This window comes from Pseudophryne corroboree, unplaced genomic scaffold (assembly GCF_028390025.1).
Source record: "Pseudophryne corroboree isolate aPseCor3 unplaced genomic scaffold, aPseCor3.hap2 scaffold_179, whole genome shotgun sequence".
Classification (NCBI taxonomy): domain Eukaryota; kingdom Metazoa; phylum Chordata; class Amphibia; order Anura; family Myobatrachidae; genus Pseudophryne; species Pseudophryne corroboree.
The window spans coordinates 810,123-831,998 of NW_026968428.1; positions in this window are offsets into that span (position 1 = coordinate 810,123).

Sequence of the window (21,876 nt, forward strand, 5' to 3'; positions counted from 1 at the left end):
TGTGAATTAGATTTTCAGGGTTGCTGTAGCGATGAGGTGGGATTAACTTTGAGGGCAGGGATGATGAGAGAGTAGTGATGGTACGGGTGCCTGAGCTAGGAGGGGAAACTGCAGGAGGTGGGCAGGGAGGGAGGTCAGTATGATGTGGATGGGGGTGTGGGGAGGTGACAGGGAAGGGAGAGAGGGAGCAGGGCTGAGTTGTGGGGTAGCAGGACCATGGGGCAGAGGTGAATGAAAGTGGGGTAACAGGAAAGGTGGGGGAAGGAAACAGAGGGATGGAGGGGAGACAGAGGAGGGGAGAGAGGAGGAGGTGGAGGAGACTAGGGGGGAAGGCTAAAGATACATTATTAGGTAGACACTGAGTGATGTGGGGAGTATAAGAAAACCTTGACATAGTGTTAAGTAGGTAAATAGGTTGAGGGAAAGTGGAAGTAGGAGAGGAGACTGTTAGGCAATCCGAGCAGAAGAATTGCAGAAATGCAGGTGAGAAAAGCAGTGTAGGCTCAAGGGGTGTAGATTTAGTATGAAATGAGTCAAAAGCGTAGATAAAGTGGGTGCAGAAAAGTATTTGGAGTGTAAGAAATGAAAGGATTGTGAGAGGTTTAAGAAGCAATGGTAATTATGTTAGATGTTTTAAGTGTTTGCAGGTAAAATTGCATTGGTGCAGCTGTGCTTAAAAAACAAAATTACAATAATACAGATACAGGCATTTGTAGGTGAAATGGATGGTTTATGAAATGTCCAAGTAAGGTAGTTCTGTGCTATGTAATCAGATGCAACAATCAGGAGGTGAGTGATCTGAGGAGTAAGTGACTCACATTTGTTATTAGTTCTTCAGTTTTCTTTGTTTTGTTAGATTGGTGTGCTTCTGTTTTCCTTCTTTTTCACTTCGATTGAACGCTGATTGAACACTGCTGTTATGTGTCAATTTTATCACGCTTTGATAAAAATGCACGCTTAGATCAATAAATGCACAGCCAAATGGCTTTGCACAGCCTACACCATTGGACTTAAGTAGAAGACTATTACAAGTGAAACCAATAATTGAAATCTGTAACCACACCCACCCCCTCAAATGCCAGGCAATAAATTACCTTAAAAACAACAACCAGGCATTCCACAAAGATTAAACTGGGTCTATATCATTCAAAACTTCAAAAAAGTACTTCAAAATCACATACTATGCAATAATGTTTCAATTTGCATTACCCAGCAGAATTAGCTTTGCATATATAGATATAGTGCAGCAGAATATATTGGTGGTTGTAGTCAATTGTAATTACCTGTAGGTGACAAGAAGAGAAGAAACGTCAATTCACAATCGATATCAGCTGAAGATAAATTAATGCTGATTGAACACTGCTGTTATGTGTCAATTTTATCACGCTTTGATAAAAATGCATGCTTAGATCAATAAATGCACAGCCAAACGGCTTTGCACAGCCTACACCATTGGACTTAAGTAGAAGACTATTACAAGTGAAACCAATAATTGAAATCTGTAACCACACCCCACCCCCTCAAATGCCAGGCAATAAATTACCTTAAAAACAACAACCAGGCATTCCACAAAGATTAAACTGGGTCTATATCATTCAAAACTTTAAAAAAGTACTTCAAAATCACATACTATGCAATAATGTTTCAATTTGCATTACCCAGCAGAATTAGCTTTGCATATATAGATATAGTGCAGCAGAATATATTGGTGGTTGTAGTCAATTGTAATTACCTGTAGGTGACAAGAAGAGAAGAAACGTCAATTCACAATCGATATCAGCTGAAGATAAATTAATGCTGATTGAACACTGCTGTTATGTGTCAATTTTATCACGCTTTGATAAAAATGCACGCTTAGATCAATAAATGCACAGCCAAACGGCTTTGCACAGCCTACACCATTGGACTTAAGTAGAAGACTATTACAAGTGAAACCAATAATTGAAATCTGTAACCACACCCCACCCCCTCAAATGCCAGGCAATAAATTACCTTAAAAACAACAACCAGGCATTCCACAAAGATTAAACTGGGTCTATATCATTCAAAACTTTAAAAAAGTACTTCAAAATCACATACTATGCAATAATGTTTCAATTTGCATAACCCAGCAGAATTAGCTTTGCATATATAGATATAGTGCAGCAGAATATATTGGTGGTTGTAGTCAATTGTAATTACCTGTAGGTGACAAGAAGAGAAGAAACGTCAATTCACAATCAATATCAGCTGAAGATAAATTAACGCTGATTGAACGCTGCTGTTATGTGTCAATTTTATCACGCTTTGATAAAAATGCACGCTTAGATCAATAAATGCACAGCCAAACGGCTTTGCACAGCCTACACCATTGGACTTAAGTAGAAGACTATTACAAGTGAAACCAATAATTGAAATCTGTAACCACACCCCACCCCCTCAAATGCCAGGCAATAAATTACCTTAAAAACAACAACCAGGCATTCCACAAAGATTAAACTGGGTCTATATCATTCAAAACTTTAAAAAAGTACTTCAAAATTACATACTATGCAATAATGTTTCAATTTGCATTACCCAGCAGAATTAGCTTTGCATATATAAATATAGTGCAGCAGAATATATTGGTGGTTGTAGTCAATTGTAATTACTCAGCAGAATTAGCTTTGCATATATAGAATTAGTGCAGCATAATATATTGGTGGTTGTAGTCAATTGTAATTACCCAGCAGAATTAGCTTTGCAAATATAGATATAGTGCAGCAGAATATATTGGTGGTTGTAGTCAGTTGTAATTACCCAGCAGAATTAGCTTTGCATATATATGGTGCAGCAGAATATATTGGTGGTTGTAGTCAATTGTAATTACCCAGCAGCAGCTCTACTGCACTCAACATCACCAGTGCTCACAATATATATAATGCTATATACTATGCCATAGTGGTGCTTACTATATAACACCTCCTACTGCGTTCCCCCTGGCAATGAGCATGACACCCAGAGAGTGAAACCCCTGGCAATGAGCATAACACCCAGCACGTGAAACTCTTGGCATTGAGCAGTTTTTGTAAAAGTAATTAGAAGCTTTACTGTAGGGCATAGTGTATCACAGATATTGTGGTCAGTGACATAATATGTTCCAAAGGGCATTAATGTGTGGGGCTTAACATGGTGGAAATTACTGTACTTTTTTCCCTGTGGTGGCTGAGGTCTGTTGGTGCAGGGTCAAGAACTGGGGTGTAAGGTAGTCTTTGCCTGCAAGGCTACGCCCATTTTATGGAGACCATACCCATTTTTGCGAGGTCACGCCCCCCCATCCCGTCCGGAGCGCTCACGCAAGTATAGTTTTTTTTATATATATATATATGGGGGAGGGGCACAATTTTTAATGCCAATGGTGGCGGGGGGCACGCATTTGAAGCCAAATTGTTTAGAAACACCCCTGCAAGAAAATATCTGCAAATCCAATGTTACCATAAGTGTGGCATATACCTGCGCTTGCTCGCGGGGTGAGAACATCTCCCTAATTGAATTCAGCGATATGAATAGAGGTTGTGCAGCAGCCACAGAAAGGGTTAATCTCTGCAGTTTGTCACTAAATTACATTGTTGCAATTTTAGCTGGGAGCTGCAATAATTACTCTAATACATAACACAGCCAACACTTCTATATTCACACAATATACTGCATGGTGAATATAGAAGTGGTGCTTACTAAACAGCACCTCCTACTGCATTCCACATCACCGCTGGTCACACTCATATCAGGCCCATAATGCTGTATACTATGCCATAGTGGTGCTTACTATATAACACCAGGTGCTGTGCAGTGGTCAAAACACACTAACTGGTCCCATGCTGTTGTTGAACTAAAGGCCTATACACACGATGAGATTCGGTCTATGCTAATAGGTTTAAAAAGGTTACATAAAAGCTACTTTATGTATTTATTCATTAAAGTTTTTAAGTTGTATTTTACAACCATACAATGATATGATATATAATGTATCGTATAATCATTACATAATGTTGATGGCATTGAATTGTCTCTGCCTTGACTAGTGGCAGCAGCTTCAGCACTAGGTGGAAGTGGATCTTGATCTTTCCCTATTTTACCCTCCACCTTTTTGTTCTCCATATTTTAATGTGTGGAATTATATGCCAGTAATATATCTGGAATTAGACGGTGGTAATGTCTGGAATTAGATACCACTAGATAGATACCAGATATCACTGTGACTGGAATGATGACATATGCACAGTGACAGGACACTACCACAGCACCCTACAGCAGCCATATGCGGCACAAGACACTGGAGTATTAGTAATGTACTGTAGTATACTGAGCACCACAAGACAATGAGCAGTGATACGGAGCACTGATGAGATTACTAGAACTGACACTGAGCAGCCAGATGCAGCACTGGACTGTTAGTAATGTTCTGTAGTATACTGAGCACCACAATGCAGCACAAAACAATGAGCAGTGATACTGAGCACTGATGAGGATACTAGAACTGACACTGAGCAGCAAGATGCAGCACTGGACTGTTAGTAATGTACTCTAGTATACTGAGCACCACAATGCAGCACAAGACAATGAGCAGTGATACTGAGCACTGATGAGGATAGTACTACTGAGAACTGACACTGAGCAGGAGAGACACACTACAATTTCATCTTGCGCCTCTTTTTTTATTTATCTTTGCATCATGTGCTGTTTGGGGCTATTTTTTTAAGTGCCATCCTGTCTGACACTGCAGTGCCACTCCTAGATGGGCCAGGTGTTTGTGCTGCCCACTTGGGTCGCTTAGCTTAGTCATCCAGGGACCTTGGTGCAAATTTTAGGACTAAAAATAATATTGGGAGGTGTGAGGTGTTCAGAATAGACTGGAAACAAAGGAGTAGAAATTATGGTTATTGAGCTTAATACTATAGGATCAAAATTACCCCCAAATTCTATGATTTTAGCTGTTTGAGGTTTTAAAAAAAAATCACCCGAATCCAAAACCCGAAAGGGTGGTTTTGCCAAAACGCGTCCATATACAAAACACAACTGCGGATCCGAAACCAAAACCAAAACATGAAACACGAAAAATGCCCGCTGCACATCTCTAGTTAGGGGAGAAGCATGTAGCCTTGTAGACTATGCACAGCTATATCTAGAAAAATATACGATCTAATCTTTAACCAACCAATGCAAGAAAGTATTTAATGTGAAAATACGAAACACTAGACTAATTGGAGGTGCGCCCTAAAGCAAATTACAATGTTAGGATTAGGGGGTTCGGAAAGACCTTTAGTGTATACACTACTATATACATTTTAAGATAGGAAGGTACAAATTACATATTCACATTGCATCTATGGGCTGGATTCAAATGTCCCTTTCCTCCCTCAATCGTGCCCGTCAGCAGCTATTCTAATGTTGCTGCCAACGGGTGCGACATGTTTATTTCAGCTCGCTACCCCCAGGGGAAACAAGCTGAAATGTGTGCAAAGAGACCCATTTGGGCAACCAAACGGTGTCTTTTCACGATCGCGCCCATTACTTTATTCAGGTTTAGGTGCTTTGTGCACCTAAACCAGAGTGTAATGGGCGCAATAATTGAGGGCATTTGAATTTCCCTTATATGTGTGTGTGTGATATACACACAGACACACATACTGTATTTCTTTATATAATGGACACCTCAGTTTCTATTCATTCATGTCCTGCCCCCTACTCTGTCAGACCCCTTCCCCTCTACTTTTCTGACCCCAAACGCCACTCATTCTTGTTGAGTGCTGGTGGGCCCATTCAGAATTTTGCTATGGGGTCCACAAAGGTCTAGTTACGCCACTGGGCAGGGTTATAGAGGAGGCGGTGCAAGGCATCCTGGGAACAGTCAAAGCTTTAGCCTGTTGGTGCCTTGGATCAACATCCAACTCTACACCCCGATGTTAGTGTAGTGCCTTTTGGGGTTAAGGTTTTACAGAAAGTTACAGGTTTTTTTAATTTAGTAAAATATGCCCCATTTTAAAGATAGGGCATTTAAATTTGTTGCACCTGTGCAGTACATAGCAGCCTGCAGGGCATGTACAGTGGCTTCATTTGGGTGCACATACATTGCCGGCTCCTGGTCGCAAACTGAAATTGTTGTGTGTAAGTGGAATTAGCGGTGTTTATGTCATACAGGGGGGTGGGGGAGGTTTGTGGTTGGTGGGGGGCACGCTGTGCGATTATTATCCTGCATCTATACATACATGCGCTAACACCTGGACATACACTGATGTACCCACACCTAATATCCATACATACACGCCCTGACACCTGGACATACACCAACATTCCCACACCTGCATCTATACATACACATGCTGACACCTGGACATACACCAACATACAAGCACCTGCATCTATATATACACGCGCTGACAAATGGACATACACCGACGTACCCACACTTGCATCTATACATACATGCACTGACATCTGGACATACAAGCACCTGCATCTATACATACACGCGCTGACACCTGAACCTACACTGACGTTCCCACACCTGTATCTATACATACACATTCTGACACCTGGACATACACAGACGTACCCACACCTGCATCTATACATACACGCGTTGACACCTGGACGTACACTGACGTACACACACCTACATCTATATATGCATGGATGCAAATGTGGGTACGTCTGTATACGTCCAGGTGTTAGCATGTGTATGTATAGATGTTAGGTGTGGGTACATCAGTGTATGTCCAGGTGTCAGCACATGTATGTATAGATTCACATGTGGGTACGTTGGTGTACGTTTAGGGGTCAGCGTGTTTATGTATAGATGTTGGTGTGTGTATGTCAGTGTACGTACAGATATAGGTGTGTGTATGTATGTATGTATGTATGTATGTATGTATATGTATAGAGGAAGGTGTGATACATACATATAACACATACATGATAGATACATACATATATCACACACACGATAGATAGATAGATAGATAGATAGATAGATAGATAGATAGATAGATAGATAGAACACATACATACAAGATAGATACATACATACATACATACATGATAGATACATATATACACACATACGATAGATAGATAGATAGATAGATAGATAGATAGATAGATAGATAGATAGATAGATAGATAGATAGATAGATCACAAACATATATGATTCATACATATATCACACACACATACATGATACATACATGAGAAAGACCTGGGATGGTGATGAGGCCCGGGCCCCCTGCTGATGTTGCGTTGAGGAAGGCAGTGTTCCAGGGCGGATGCCAGTCGGGGAGAGCGCCGCGCAGCCCGGGAAAAATACTGCTGAGGAGCTACATCTGGAAGAGCCCCAGGGAGGGAGAGTGTCACATGCCCCATCTTGCGCGGCACACTCTGCAGGCCTGCACATGGGAAGGGAGGTCTCTGGCCACACATACTCACCCTGCTGCTGAAGCCCCACTGCTGTCCCCATCAGCGCTCTCCAGCGGGGAGCGGAGCCAGGATGAATCTCAACCTGTGAGAACTATCTTCATGATCAAGAGATCTCATATGCAAGATAAGTATGTGTTGGGAAAGGGCTGGGGAGGGCGGCTGCTCGGGCACACCCTCGTCAAGTTAAGGAGATTTAACTGAGGAAGCACAAGGGAACTCTCGTCTGGGGACAACAACTGCAGGGAGACCACATCTTTTCAGATGAACATGGGAGGGCGGAAGGCTGCCTAATACTGAAGCACCCTCAGACATTAAACCATATGCAACAACTATTGCAAGCATTCCTGGGGGAAGGTCTGCAGCAGACGGATTTGCATACGGTGATGTCATCCAAGCAGTGGGCCAAAGTTGGCTGGAACCCTCATCTGTATATGAAAAGAGAAAAGGGGCATGCGGGGCATGGCGGTCTTTTGCGGCGCTTGGATAACCCCAAGTTTGCATTAAACACCCCCACCCTCCTTCGGTGTGGGGCTCATGTTGGCCATGCCCAAGCCCCTGAAGCATTCAAGCTGATTTCTTGCAGCAGCTGGGCACTGTAACAGCTTCAGAGCTGCTCTACAAGACAAGTAAAAGGGTGTGGGCCCTGCAGCACCACCGGTAGTTTGCATACACACATATATAGGACAGCATCTCTTATATGCCCCAGGGTCAATAAAATAGTATCCTTGTCTAGGCTATCCATCCCTTCAAATAAGGCATTTATCCATGCCGCTACAGCACTACACACCCAGGTCGACGCAATTGCCGGTCTGAGTAAGGTACCTGAATGTGTATAAATGGACTTCAGGGTAATCTCCTGTTTGCGGTCAGCACACTCTTTGAGGGTAGCCGTATCCTGGGACGGGAGGGCTACCTTCTTGGATAAGCGTGTTAATGCTTTGTCCACCCTAGGGGAGGATTCCAATCGTAACCTATCCATTGATGGGAAAGGATACGCCATAAGAATCCTTTTGGAAATCTGCAGTCTTTTATCTGGAGATTTCCAAGCTTTTTCACATAACTCGTACAGCTCGTGTGAGGGGGGAAAGGTTACCTCAGGCTTCTTTCCCTTGTACATATGTACCCTCTTGTCAGCGACAGGGGGTTACTCTGTGATGTGCAAAACATCTTTTATTGCCATAATCATAAATCTAATGGATTTTGCCAATTTTGGCTGTAACTTTGCATCATCGTAATCGACACTGGAGTCAGAATCCGTGTCGGTATCTGTGTCAACAAACTGGGATAGTGGGCGCTTATGAGACCCTGACAGTCCCTGCAACATAGGATCAGGCATGGGTTGAGACCCTGACTGTCCCAAAGCTTCTGCCTTGTCTAATCTTTTGTGCAATGAGTTTACACTAGCATTTAAAACATTCCACATATCCATCCAATCAGCTGTCGGTGGAGACACCACATTCATTTGCTCCCGCTCCTCTCTAATATAGCCTTCTTCCTCAGACTAGAGATGAGCGCCGGAAATTTTTCGGGTTTTGTGTTTTGGTTTTGGGTTCGGTTCCGCGGCCGTGTTTTGGGTTCGACCGCGTTTTGGCAAAACCTCACCGAATTGTTTTTGTCGGATTCGGGTGTGTTTTGGATTCGGGTGTTTTTTTCCAAAAAACCTAAAAAACAGCTTAAATCATAGAATTTGGCGGTCATTTTGATCCCAAAGTATTATTAACCTCAAAAACCATAATTTCCACTCATTTTCAGTCTATTCTGAATACCTCACACCTCACAATATTATTTTTAGTCCTAAAATTTGCACCGAGGTCGCTGTGTGAGTAAGATAAGCGACCCTAGTGGCCGACACAAACACCGGGCCCATCTAGGAGTGGCACTGCAGTGTCACGCAGGATGTCCCTTCCAAAAAACCCTCCCCAAACAGCACATGACGCAAAGAAAAAAAGAGGCGCAATGAGGTAGCTGTGTGAGTAAGATTAGCGACCCTAGTGGCCGACACAAACACCGGGCCCATCTAGGAGTGTCACTGCAGTGTCACGCAGGATGTCCCTTCCAAAAAACCCTCCCCAAACAGCACATGACGCAAAGAAAAAAAGAGGCGCAATGAGGTAGCTGTGTGAGTAAGATAAGCGACCCTAGTGGCCGACACAAACACCGGGCCCATCTAGGACTATTGGCATTCCTGGGGAAGGAGGAAATTGACACTGAGGGAGTTGGTGGGGTGGTTTGCGTGAGCTTGGTTACAAGAGGAAGGGATTTACTGGTCAGTGGACTGCTTCCGCTGTCACCCAAAGTTTTTGAACTTGTCACTGACTTATTATGAATGCGCTGCAGGTGACGTATAAGGGAGGATGTTCCGAGGTGGTTAACGTCCTTACCCCTACTTATTACAGCTTGACAAAGGGAACACACGGCTTGACACCTGTTGTCCGCATTTCTGGTGAAATACTTCCACACCGAAGAGCTGATTTTTTTGGTATTTTCACCAGGCATGTCAACGGCCATATTCCTACCACGGACAACAGGTGTCTCCCCGGGTGCCTGACTTAAACAAACCACCTCACCATCAGAATCCTCCTGGTCAATTTCCTCCCCAGCGCCAGCAACACCCATATCCTCCTCATCCTGGTGTACTTCAACACTGACATCTTCAATCTGACAATCAGGAACTGGACTGCGGGTGCTCCTTCCATCACTTGCAGGGGGCGTGCAAATGGTGGAAGGCGCATGCTCTTCACGTCCAGTGTTGGGAAGGTCAGGCATCGCAACCGACACAATTGGAGTCGGACTCTCCTTGTGGATTTGGGATTTCGAAGAACGCACAGTTCTTTGCGGTGCTACTGCTTTTGCCAGCTTTAGTCTTTTTATTTTTCTAGCGAGAGGCTGAGTGCTTCCATCCTCATGTGAAGCTGAACCACTAGCCATGAACATAGGCCAGGGCCTCAGCCGTTCCTTGCCACTTCGTGTGGTAAATGGCATATTGGCAAGTTTACGCTTCTCCTCCGACAATTTTATTTTAGGTTTTGGAGTCCTTTTTTTACTGATATTTGGTGTTTTGGATTTGACATGCTCTGTACTATGACATTGGGCATCGGCCTTGGCAGACGACGTTGCTGGCATTTCATCGTCTCGGCCATGACTAGTGGCAGCAGCTTCAGCACGAGGTGGAAGTGGATCTTGATCTTTCCCTAATTTTGGAACCTCAACATTTTTGTTCTCCATATTTTAATAGGCACAACTAAAAGGCACCTCAGGTAAACAATGGAGATGGATGGATTGGATACTAGTATACAATTATGGACGGGCTGCCGAGTGCCGACACAGAGGTAGCCACAGCCGTGAACTACCGCACTGTACTGTGTCTGCTGCTAATATATAGACTGGTTGATAAAGAGATAGTATACTCGTAACTAGTATGTATGTATAAAGAAAGAAAAAAAAACCACGGTTAGGTGGTATATACAATTATGGACGGGCTGCCGAGTGCCGACACAGAGGTAGCCACAGCCGTGAACTACCGCACTGTACTGTGTCTGCTGCTAATATATAGACTGGTTGATAAAGAGATAGTATACTCGTAACTAGTATGTATGTATAAAGAAAGAAAAAAAAACCACGGTTAGGTGGTATATACAATTATGGACGGGCTGCCGAGTGCCGACACAGAGGTAGCCACAGCCGTGAACTACCGCACTGTACTGTGTCTGCTGCTAATATATAGACTGGTTGATAAAGAGATAGTATACTCGTAACTAGTATGTATGTATAAAGAAAGAAAAAAAAACCACGGTTAGGTGGTATATACAATTATGGACGGGCTGCCGAGTGCCGACACAGAGGTAGCCACAGCCGTGAACTACCGCACTGTACTGTGTCTGCTGCTAATATATAGACTGGTTGATAAAGAGATAGTATACTCGTAACTAGTATGTATGTATAAAGAAAGAAAAAAAAACCACGGTTAGGTGGTATATACAATTATGGACGGGCTGCCGAGTGCCGACACAGAGGTAGCCACAGCCGTGAACTAGCGCACTGTACTGTGTCTGCTGCTAATATAGACTGGTTGATAAAGAGATAGTATACTCGTAACTAGTATGTATGTATAAAGAAAGAAAAAAAAACCACGGTTAGGTGGTATATACAATTATGGACGGGCTGCCGAGTGCCGACACAGAGGTAGCCACAGCCGTGAACTACCGCACTGTACTGTGTCTGCTGCTAATATAGACTGGTTGATAAAGAGATAGTATACTCGTAACTAGTATGACTATAAAGAAAGAAAAAAAAACCACGGTTAGGTGGTATATACAATTATGGACGGGCTGCCGAGTGCCGACACAGAGGTAGCCACAGCCGTGAACTACCGCACTGTACTGTGTCTGCTGCTAATATAGACTGGTTGATAAAGAGATAGTATACTACTAATATTATATATACTGGTGGTCAGGTCACTGGTCACTAGTCACACTGGCAGTGGCACTCCTGCAGCAAAAGTGTGCACTGTTTAATTTTAATATAATATTATGTACTCCTGGCTCCTGCTATAACCTATAACTGGCACTGCAGTGCTACCCAGTCTCCCCCACAATTATAAGCTGTGTGAGCTGAGTACAGTCAGATATATATATACATTGATGCAGCACACTGGGCTGAGCAGTGCACACAGATATGCATACCTCCCAACTTTCTCCCTCGGGGAAGCGGGACACTCGCGCGGCGAAGCCGCGCGCGCTCCCGAAAAGGGGGCGTGACCTACGAAAAGGGGGCGTGGTTTCGCGGGAGGACCCGCGATCGCGAGTCTCGCCCCCGTTTTCGTCACTGAGGGGGCATGCCCAGCGCTCTGTGAGCCGCTGGCATGCCTCCTCTCCCTCTGTCTGCACTGAATAGACGCTGTGCGCATGCGCACAGCGTCTATTCACCGCTGCTCTGCTAAGCAGGGCAGCGGGTGACAGAGACTCCCAACTGCCCCCCCCACCGCGGGACACTGCGGCCCGCGGGTGGGACAGCGGGACAGTCCCCAAAAAACGGGACTGTCCCGCGAAAATCGGGACAGTTGGGAGGTATGGATATGGTATGTGACTGAGTCACTGTGTGTATCGTTTTTTTCAGGCAGAGAACGGATATATTAAATAAAACAAACAACTGCACTGTCTGGTGGTCACTGTGGTCGTCAGTCACTAAACTCTGCACTCTCTTCTACAGTATCACAGCCTCAGGTCAATCTCTCTCTCTCTCTCTCAACCCTAATCTAAATGGAGATGACGCCAGCCACGTCCTCTCCCTATCAATCTCAATGCACGTGTGAAAATGGCGGCGACGCGCGGCTCCTTATATAGAATCCGAGTCTCGCGAGAATCCGACAGCGTCATGATGACGTTCGGGCGCGCTCGGGTTAACCGAGCAAGGCGGGAGGATCCGAGTCTGCTCGGACCCGTGAAAAAAACATGAAGTTCGTGCGGGTTCGGATTCAGAGAAACCGAACCCGCTCATCTCTACCTCAGACATGTCGACACACGTGTACCGACACACCACACACACAGGGAATGCTGTTTCTGAAGACAGTTTCCCCACAAGGCCCTTTGAAGAGACAGAGAGAGAGAGTATGCCAGCACACACCCCAGCGCTATATAACCCAGGAATAAAACAGTAACTTAATGTTTGCCCAGTAGTGCTGCTGTATGTAATTTGCGAATTATGTGCCCCCCTCTTTTCAACCCTCTTGTCTGACGTGGTATAAGCAGGGTAGAGTCCGGGGAGCTTCCTCTCAGCGGTGCTGTGGAGAAAAAATGGCGCTGGTGAGTGCTGAGGGAGAAGCCCCGCCCCCTCGGAGGCGGGCTTCTGTCCCGCTTAAACTGTAAAATTGGTGGGGGCTCATACATATATACAGTGCCCAGCTGTATATATGTTATATTTTTGCGAAAGAGGTTTATATTGCTGCCCAGGGCGCCCCCCCTGCGCCCTGCACCCTTACAGTGACCGGAGTATGTGAGGTGTATGGGAGCAAAGGCGCACAGCTGCAGTGCTGTGCGTTACCTCAGTGAAGATCATGAAGTCTTCTGCCGCCTCTGAAGTCTTCTTTTCTTCTCATACTCACCCGGCTTCTATCTTCCGGCTCTGCGAGGGGGACGGCGGCGCGGCTCTGGGACGGACGGCGAGGGTGAGATCCTGCGTACCAATCCCTCTGGAGCTAATGGTGTCCAGTAGCCTAAGAAGCAGGACCTTGCAACTCAGAGAGTAGGGCTGCTTCTCTCCCCTCAGTCCCTCGATGAGGGAGTCTGTTGCCAGCAGTGCTCCCTGAAAATGAAAAACCTAACAAAATACTTTCTGTCAGAAAGCTCAGGAGAGCTCCTGAAAAGCACCCAGTCTCCACTGGGCACAGTATCAAACTGAGGTCTGTAGGAGGGGCATAGAGGGAGGAGCCAGTGCACACCCAGAACTAAAGTCTTTCTTAAAGTGCCCATGTCTCCTGCGGAGCCCGTCTATCCCCATGGTCCTTACGGAGTCCCCAGCATCCTCTAGGACGTTAGAGAAAATAGGATTTTAATACCTACTGGTAAATCCTTTTCTCTTAGTCCGTAGAGGATGCTGGGCACCCGTCCCAGTGCGTACTGTGTCTGCAGTTATTAAATGGCCCTTAACTCCAGAACATTTATGTGGAGACAACTTTCCTGACTTGACCATCTTCCTTGGATGTTTTCCCCCTGTGTGACTGCTCCCCAGCCTCGGAGGGTTGCATCCGTGGTCCCTAGGATCCCGTCCTGGATCCCAAACCATCGCCCCTCTAGGTGGTGAGAACTGTGCAGCCACCAATGGAGTGAGATTCTGGTCTTGGAAGACAGGATTATCCTCCGGTGCATGTGTAGGTGGGATCCGGACCACTTGTCCAACAGGTCCCACTGGAACACTCTGGCATGGAGCCTGCCAAACTGAATGGCCTCGTAGGCCGCAACCATCTTCCCCAGCAACCGAATGCATTGATGGATTAACACTCTTGCTGGTTTCAGAATTTGTTTGACCAGACTCTGGATCTCCAGAGCCATTCGACTAGAAGAAAACCTCTTCTGTGTCCAGTATCACTCCCAAAAACAACAACCGCGTCATTAGGACCAACTGCGATTTTGGCAAGTTTAGGAGCCAACCATGTTGTTAAAGAACTGTCAGGGAGAGTAGATGTTTTGCACCAACTGGTACCTGGATCTCGCCTTTATCAGGAGATCATCGAAGTACGGGATAATTGTGACTCCTTGCTTGCGAAGGAGAACCATCATTTCCGCCATCACCCTGGTGAAAATCCTCGGAGCCGTGGACAGACCAAACGGCAACGTCTGAAATTGGTAATGACAATCCTGAATTGCAAACCTCAGGTAGCTTGATGCAGTGGCTAAATGGGACCATGTAAGTAGGCATCCTTTATGTCTACCAAAACCATGAAATCTCCTTTATCCCCCGGACTGGAGATCACTACCCTGAGAGATTCCATCTTGAAATTGAATTTCTTTAGGTAGAAATTAAGGGATTTCAGATTTCAGATTGGTCTGACTGAGCCGTCCGGCTTCGGGACCACGAAGAGGCTTGAATAAAAACCTTCTCCCTGCTGACTAAGGCGGATTTGAACAATCGGTGAGGGGGAACTTCTTGAAACCCCAGCTTGTACCCTTGGGACACTATTTGTAAAACCCACGAGTCCAGGTCCGAATTAATCCAGAACTGACTGAAGAGCTGGCGGAACTAGCGAGCAGTGGGCCCATGTGCGACAAAATGGCTTGGGCCCCCCCCCATCCCATCCCATCCAAGTCCACCCCCTCACCCCTGGAGAGGATCTGGTGAGGGGCGCCTGCTCAGGGAAGTGGATACCTAGCAACAGTGCCGTAACTAGACATTTTAGCAGTGTGTGCAAGAAACGGCATTGGAGCTCCACCCCTGCATGCAAAACAGGGGCAGTGCGCGCCGTAGGCGCGCGCAAAAATACATAGTGGCGTGGCTTCGTGGTTAAGGGGTGTGGCCACAAAATAATACCAATTCATAAACGGTGCACAGTAGTCTCCATTATTCAAATTACGCCGCACAGTAGCACCACTACACCAGGTAGAGACCCTTTTACACCTTACGGCGGACAGATTCCTCTTTTTACACATTACAGCAGACAGCGTCCTCTTTTTACACATTACAGCAGACAACGTCCCCTTTTTACACATTACGGCAGACAGCATCCCCCTTTTTTACACAACGGCAGACAGCGTGCCCTTGTTACACATAGCGGCAGACAGCGTACATTTTTTTCACATAACGGCAGACAGCCTGCCCTTGTTAAACATAGCGGCAGACAGCGTACACTTTTTACACATAACGGCAGACAGCCTACCCTTGTTAAACATACCGGCAGACAGCGTACACTTTTTTCACATAACAGCAGTCAGCCTGCCCTTGTTACACATAATGGCAGACATCGTACACTTTTTACACATTACAGCAGACAGCTTGCCCTTGTTACACATTACAGCAGACAGCTTGCCCTTGTTACACATTATGGCAGACAGCGTGCCCTTGTTACACATTACGGCAGACAGCATCCCCCTTGTTACACATTACGGCAGGCAGATTCCCCCTTTTTACACATTGCGGCAAGCAGCTTCCCCCTTTTTACACATTGCGGCAGGCAGATTTCCCCTTTTTACACATTGCGGCAGGCAGTCCCCCTTTTTACACATAGCTGCAGGCAGATTCCCCCTTTTTACACATAGCGGCAGGCAGATTCCCCCTTTTTACACATTGCGGCAGGCAGTCCCCCTTTTAACACATAGCTGCAGGCAGATTCCCCCCTTTTACACATAGCTGCAGGCAGATTCCCCCTTTTTACACATAGCGGCAGGCAGATTCCCCCTTTTAACACATAGCGGCAGGCAGATTCCCCCTTTTTACACATAGCGGCAGGCAGATTCCCCCTTTTTACACATAGCGGCAGGCAGTCCCAACAAAGAAAGAAAGAGATGAAAGAAAGAAAGAACGAAAGAAAGAACGAAAGAAAGAAAGAAAGAAAGAAAGAAAGAAAGAAAGAAAGAAAGAAAGAAAGAAAGAAAGAAAGAAAGAAAGAAAGAAGAATTATACTTACCCTCTCCGCTGGCTCAGGCTCCTCGTGCAGCTTGACGATTCCCGGGCAGTAGAGAAGGAGGAGGAGGGAGGTGGAGGAGGGAGCCGCAGCAGCGCTGTGTTATTGGTGGAGGCGCTGCTGCTGCTGCCCCTCTGCTTCACTATAGGCTGTTCTCGGAAGACAGCCTATAGTGAAGCAGAGGGGCAGCAACAGCAGCGCCTCCACCAGTAACAAAGCGCTGCTGCGGCTCCTTCCTTCACCTCCCTCCTCCTCCTCCTCCCCCCCGTGCCGCTGCTCCTCTCATCTCCAAGCGACCCTCCTCCCTCTTCGTGTGTTACAGAGGCGGCAGCGTGTCTGGTGCTGCGGCTGCTGCCCGTAGTGCCCTGGCCTGATCTGTTCGTTACGACGGGCGGGCGGCGGGAGTCGCAGGACGCAGACCCGACGGGAGCGCTGGTGTGCGGCTGCGGCATGATACAATGAGTCATTGTGACTCATTGTAATGCCGGCGGCTGTGGGCCCTTGAGTGCGGCGGGGCCCCAGTGCAATGCACTGCCTGCCCTGCCAGTAGTTCCGCCCCTGGTGCCCCCCACTGGTGTGGGCTCCTGCAAGAGAGCCCCAGCGTCATGCAGTGGATTTGGCAGAAGCAGAGGACGATCTCTGCTCCTGCGATCTTGAAGAGGCTACAGACCTCTTCCCTCTTTTCCTTCCTCTACCTGCAAAGAAAGGGGAATCTTAACTTCTTGTATATCTATTGGGCCGAAATGACTGCGTCAGATAATGATGCGTCTTCATCCGTTGAGAGGGAACATAGGGCAAGAAGGCTGACTTACCTGCGGGAGCTGCCGAGATCAAATTAACTAGGCCGTCGCCAAACAAGGCTTTACCTTCATAGGGAAGAGACTCCCTTTCTTCTTGGAGTCAGCATCAGCATTCCCTTGGTGAATCCACAATGCCCTCCTATCCGAGACTGCCATGAAATTGGCCCGTGAGCACTTGTGCCCGGTGTAGGATTTTTAAATATGTGTAGTTTACTGTATGCAAGGGTTTAAAACCTTTTAGGAACTGAGATCTAAGGTGTATTACATGTAGTTTAAAAAAAAACAAAAAAGGTTTATTTTATGGCAGTAGTTTCCAAACTGGGGTTCTTGCACTGGTAGCATAGTTTGGTGGTCCAGGACCAATTAAAATTATTTATACTTTATTAAATTGGCAAAACCATTCCCTCACAACATAACTGAACCTGAGGATGACATGCTATAAACACAATTTACTTAATTTTATATTTTTTTCTGAATTTCTCAATAAAAAAAACTTTGGCCTAGGGGTGCCGTGAAACAAATTTTGATACTATTTATTTATATAGTGCTCTTTCTCCAACAGGACTCAAGGCGCTTGAGATATGGCTTCTGGAACTGAACACAGGATTCTAAATGTGGCTGTACCAAGGACCTATACAGTGGCATTACAGGTTGAGTATCCCTTATCCAAAATGCTTGGGACCAGAGGAATTTTGGATATCGGATTTTTCTGTATTTTGAAATAATTGCATACCATAACGAGATATTATGGTGATGGGACCTAAATCTAAGCACAGAATGCATTTATGTTTCATATATACCATATACACACAGCCTGAAGGTCATTTTAGCCAATATGTTTTATAACTTTGTGCATTAAACAAAGTGTGTGTACATTCACAGAATTCATTTATGTGTCATATACACCTTATACACACAGTCTGAAGTTCATTTAATACAATAAGGTTTCACTATCTCAGTCTCACTCAAAAAAGTCCGTATTTCGGAATATTCCGTATTTCGGAATATTTGGATATGGGATACTCAACCTGTATTACTTTTTTCTGCTACTGGTTCTTTAACCTATGCAAACAAGCATCTGACTTGCCTTTCCTATTGCTTTGTTACATTGCTCACCTGAAATAGTAATACTTAGATAGCTTTCCTCTTGCCATTATAATGCCCTTAATATTATAGTTAGCCTTTGTATTTTTGAGACGTGTATGATTTTGCATTTTTTGGCATTAAATGTTGCCATGTTCTTGACCTTTCCTCTAGTCCAGGGGCGGAACTGCCAGAGACAACGGAGTCAGTTGCCGCCGGGCTCCAGCCCTAAAGGGGCTTCCTCCATTGCCCTCCGGCTGTTACGTGCCCTTCCTACTAAATAGACAAAGGCGCTACCAGCAGGGTCTCGCAGTTTGTACATTCCATGCCGTAACACCCTTCTTTCCACCTTTTTCAAGACCCAGCCCAGCAGCCTCGCCGCTGCCACCACCACTAGCTGCAGCACTGCCAGCGGTGGGGTGCCCCTGCTTCTTCTCACACCACAGATAGCTGGGCAGCACTGCAACTGCCTGCCTGATTGCTCCACCCCCTTCCGGCTCCCAAGCACCTCTGCTGCCCAGTGATCCAGGAGCCTGCTGCTAGGAAGAAGTGGCCGAGCTTCAGCAAGCGAGTCTGGACACTGGCGGAGGAAGCCATGATAACCAGATAATGGGGAGTGGAGAGCCAGTTCCAAGGTAATACTTTATACAGCTGGTTGAGATCCTGGTCGGTGGATATGGATTCCAAGAAAACCCTGGAGGTGCTTCCTTTCAAGGGAGACACTCTCTTTGGAGAAGACCTCAATAAGATTGTAGCTGATCTGGCTACTGCTAAAACAGCTTGCCTACCTAGTATGACTCCTACCACGCAGAAGGCTAAAAGTACTTTCCCTTGGCCCTTTCATCCTCAAGGTAAAGCGTACCCAAGGTCAGGCATACCCAAAGCAAGCTCATGCTTCCAGACCTGCCAAGCCCAGACTGAAGCAAGCCTGGGCTGCCCATCAGCCTGCTTCCAAAACGGACAAGCCTGCCGCATGACGGTGCAGGCCACCCTCTGGGCGGGGGGGCCCGACTTCTAGGTTTGGCATAATTCTAAGCTAGAGAATTCTGTTTGGAGCTCACCTTGTACTTTGTGAAGAAATAGTCAGCATTGTGGCTGAGCAGATACATGTAGTGTGTGGCTGCAAACTGCATGGATCTGCTGCGTTGTAATGCTGATACTTTTTTTTTTCAAAGTACCAATAGCTTCATATAATGTTCACAATTTTTATGCAGGATCAAATAGTTCAATTGGTAGGGTGTTTGATTAGAATTCAACAGGTTATAGGTTTGAATCCTGGGTATGGTAGTTTGAGATGTGTTATTTAATAAAGTATGTTGTTCTGACTGCCGGCATCCTATCACCTGGGATATCATACTAAATAAATGGAGTTGATCAATTTTTTTTTATTTTTTAAACTAGGGACAATTTCCAGATACTTTTCTTTATAACTGAGATTGCCCCCTGGAACTTCACATCAGTTGACAACTATGCATGAGTGGGCAGTGCTTGCTCTGGATCTGCCCACCCATTTATGTGCCGTCATAAAAGAAAGCACAACTGACAGTTATCCTGGGCGTACACTACACAATTATCTGTCAGGCTATCTATCCAGTCTGGATGGATGGAATGAAAATCTGGTAATGTATAGGAGCAAATCTCAATTAACCATTTGCTCCCAAACACTAGAAAAGTGGTCAAAAATGGTCATTACACAAATTGGTTAAACCCAAAATTTAACCAATTTGTTTAGGGGACCATTTTTGTCCATTTTCTAGTGTTTGAGAGTAAATCGTTGATGGTCATTTGCTCACATAGATAACCGGATTTCTATTCCAACCAGCCAGTGTTGGAGATATGGTCTGCCAGATTACATAATGCATACCAGAGCCATAACTAGACTTTTTGGTGCCCTGTGACAGAGAATTATATGCCCCCACCCACCCCATTTGTGCAATATGGACAAAAGGCGCATGCCTTGTGGGGAAGGGGCATAACAAGATTGGTCTCAGAGAAAGCACATGAGATATGAAGATATATCTAGTATACTTGACACTCAATGGTTTGTGGTATTGCCGGGGTGCCCTCCTTAAATGCATATACAGTCACACATGGCGTGTTTGTGCAAATGGCATATCAGCAGTCAGCACTAACTGGTGACATGCCATTTGTACAAGTAAGCCATGTGTGACTAATATACAGGTTGAGTATCCCTTATCCAAAATGCTTGGGACCAGAGGTATTTTGGATATGGGATTTTTCCGTATTTTGGAATAATTGCATACCATAATGAGATATCATGGTGATGGGACCTAAATCTAAGCACAGAATGCATTTATGTTACATATACACCTCATACACACAGCATGAAGGTAATTTTAGCCAATATTTTTTATAACTTTGTGCATTAAACAAAGTGTGTCTACATTCACACAATTCATTTATGTTTCATATACACCTTATATACACAGCCTGAAGGTCATTTAATACAATATTATTAATAACTTTGTGTATTAAACAAAGTTTGTGTACATTGAGCCATCAAAAAACAAAGGTTTCACTATCTCACTCTCACTCAAAAAAGTCCGTATTTCGGAATATTCCGTATTTCGGAATATTTGGATATGGGATACTCAACCTGTATAAACATACTTTATTAAATAACACCTCAAACTATCATACCCAGGATTCAAACCTATAACCTGTTGAATTCTAATCAAACACCCTACCCATTGAGCTACTTGATCCTGCATCTATTCTAACCTCCAAAAACAGATTCAGTTGCATTTTCCAGCGTGTTTTGTTTGCGCCTTTGCAAATGTCTTACATCGACAAACTTATTTAGTACTATTTTGCAAATAGGGTTACATTGTCGCAACATTGTGTTCCCTAATTGCTTGATTTTTTAAATGCAACAATTGATAAAGACACCTGATAATTGCTCTGTGGAGTCTTATTTTGTGTCTACTTCTTATCTACATTTAATTCCCTACCTCTAATCAAGGCATTTTTAAATGCTGGGGGCTGCCAGGACGTGAGGCCTACCTAGACTTTAGATCTGAATTTGAATGTACTTGTGAACTAACTTAATTTCCTACTTCTAAATTCATTCCTAAATTCACTACTTACATTAATCCTGTAGTTGGGCATTTTGAGCCTTCAATTGTGGGCATTGTTTTGTGTCCAGACCAGCAGCTGGTGGTGTGCATTTGCTGGAAAGGCATCGAAGACCTCCGATATGCTGCATCTCCTGATGTGTGTCTCCCTCAAGTGGCTGTCAGCAAATGCATGCTAGACACCCCATTCCAAGCTGATTGTGACATCACGGAACATGCATCATAGAACAGGCATGCTAGAATATGGGTCTTCAACCTGCGACCCTCCAGCTGCTGTGGAACTACATATCCCAGCATGCCCTGCCTCAGTTTTAGCATACCTTAATAGCAAAACTGTGGCAGGGCATGCTGGGA